Below are 2,871 nucleotides of genomic sequence, written 5' to 3' on the forward strand. Positions count from 1 at the left end.
CGCTAGCGATAACATCTCTGTCTTTTGCAATGTATATATATATATATATATATATATGTTTATGTAACATATATTTAACTTTCTACCTAATATCACTTCTAACATTTATATAAAAACATTTTTAGTGTTTAAACATTATATGTTCATACTATTGTATGAAGACCTGTCCAAGCCAGTAATGCTAAGTTGTAGTTTTATGCAATAATTGTACATTTGATTATTATGATGATACATATTTATGTATTTAACAATTATGTACATAAGAGTCACAGTGCTCTTTTTGCCTGATTGCCTCAAACTGATAGAAGTGTTGACAAATTGGATATTACTACAGCTAACACAGCTTGTCATGAGAGAAGAAGCCATATTGGATTTTTCAGATCAGTGACAGCCAGAAACATCAGAAATCCCCAAGTTTCTGAATCAGAATTTTGACTTTAGGGTGCATTAGATTTTACTTTTTTGAACCTTGACATGTGGGCATGTTGACTTTTGGGTGCAAATGGAATATGTCATAATATAATTTCACTTGTACAAAAAAATCATTAGAAAAAGCAAAAGCAACATTTCTCACACAAAACCCTGTCATCTATGTCAATGAGACGGCATAATAAGTTGAATAAAATGGGGCTGACACATCACTTAAAGTTAGTTACTGTACTAAAACAAAGCACTTCAACAGGTAATACTAGTTAAGTAGAAAGTGATTTTTCTTAGTTCAATCATTTAATACATTTTATTCAAATGACCTGACGTTTTTTAATTTAGATAAAACAAAAGATTTGCAGAGTTAAACAAAACCTCAAGCAGCTCAATTAAATAGCAAAGTCAAAACTAATTTAACTTAAACAACTAGTTAATGCACAACTGCTGCCAAACAGCTGCATTTGAACAACAACATAATAACAGAGGAATGGATGTGCTTTTATTTATAAGGTTTTGTCTGGAGACCGCTTCATTTGACATTTCACATTTTGAAAACATGAGTCTGTCTCCGTCCCATCAGGATAAAGCTGCCTCTGTCTCTCCTGAGAGTCCAAGAGAAGGTGACTTCTCCTCTCGACAGTTTTATGACAACTTGAAGAGCCTGGAGGAACACGAGACATTGACAAATGACCTTGAGAAAGTACGTGCTGGCATTTTTTTTTTTTTTCCTCAAGAACAGAGAAAGGTGAGTTGCAAATTAAAAAACTGTGACAGCTGTATTTGTCTGTCTGTTCTCTGCACATTAACACATATTTTTGTTTATTTTCTATGCAGGCCACTGGAGTGAACCACAAGAGTCCATCTCATCAGGGGCTGAAAGAAATCTGCAAGAAGCTGCAATCTGACTAAATGTGGCATGCTCTCATTTGAAGCCAACCCCTTACTGGAGGTGTTCATCGCTTCTTTTTTAACCCACATTTTGACATAACTGTTGTTGTTTAATATTTGTTGCTAAACAATGCTCCTGCATGCAGTGTAGTTTTATTTTTTTATTTTTTTATTTTTTGTAAAATGATTAATGATGGCATGTTGAAATGTTCAAAATTCCTCACTGCAATGAACAGTGATGAGTTCATTCTCAAGATAATTTGCGTTTCAAGTGCTTTTTGAGAAAGTACCCACTGAATGTGGCCCTGAATGTTGGACGTAGCTATAAACTACAAATTGTACAAGTGTATTATTATATAATCCACCTCAATAGTTTTATTTTGTAGCTTCTTTGTTTGTTCATTTGGATACGCAAATCATATTTTTGCATTTCCTTTCTATTTTGAGTTGTTCATGTTCTGTGCTTAGGCCGGCATTTTGTTTTATTTTGAAATTCCTCTTATTGTGTAATGCATGTACGCTGTTGTTTGGCTTTAACATGTAATTTACCGTAATCAGTCCCCCAGTTTTCTTTGCTTTCTGCCAGTCTCTTGTCATTATGTCCTGATTTTAGTTCTGACAACTTGGTTTAGATTTATTTTATTGGCCTGTCTGCCCTTTCTGCTTAGAATGCCCTGACTGATCTGTGAAGAGCTTAAATGAGTCCCTGAGCTTCATTAAATATTTATTATGATAACACAGCAAGTATTGATTATGTGTATTTTAGCTTTATAGGGATTTCAGCATGTGACCTTGCTAGATCAGCAGAATGCTTGCACCTAGCAGTCACCACAGCTACAGGATTTGAATCCAAATAAACAAGTACATTTCTTTGTTTTTATATTTAGTGAGTATGACCTGCTTCGTGTTAATTTACATTGCAGTTCAGGTTTGTTAGTGTGTTTTAATGAAGATGATTTAAAATTGCTGTAGTAATAGATTTTTTTTTCCCATCCTGTCATGGTCTTCTGAGCAGAGCAGCATCACCACATTTCATGGAGGTTCGAGCATCCGATGGAAGATTTATTCCTCTGGTGAGCACTCAAACACGGACAGATTGGGAGAGGGTGGAGCCGAGCAGCTCGTTCAGCTGTCAAGGTAAGCTGTGTCATCAGTTTTGGGTGAGAATGGGTCACCTGTTCCTGCCTCTCATGACTTATAGACATCTGTCAAAATCCTAATTATTTCTCTAAGGTGCACTTCAAAAGGAAGTTGGGGAGCTCCAGGTGTTGTAAGCAGAAATGGACAAAGACACGAACCTTATGTCTTTGAAGGTATACCCTGCTCAAAATAAATAAATAAATAAATAAATACTTTGTAAATTAAACAAACTAAATATTTACTGCACATACAATAATAAACTGAAAGTTTTTATTTGAACCATCATATTATTTTCTCTTCTCAAACATTTTGTTATGGATGGATGCATAGATGCATAGATAGATGCATAGATAGATGCATAGATAGATGCATAGATAGATAGATAGATAGATAGATAGATAGATAGATAGATAGATA

The sequence above is a fragment of the Nematolebias whitei genome, chromosome 13 (genome assembly GCF_014905685.2).
Source record: "Nematolebias whitei isolate Nwh7 chromosome 13, NemWhi1, whole genome shotgun sequence".
In the NCBI taxonomy this organism is placed as follows: Eukaryota; Metazoa; Chordata; class Actinopteri; order Cyprinodontiformes; family Rivulidae; genus Nematolebias; species Nematolebias whitei.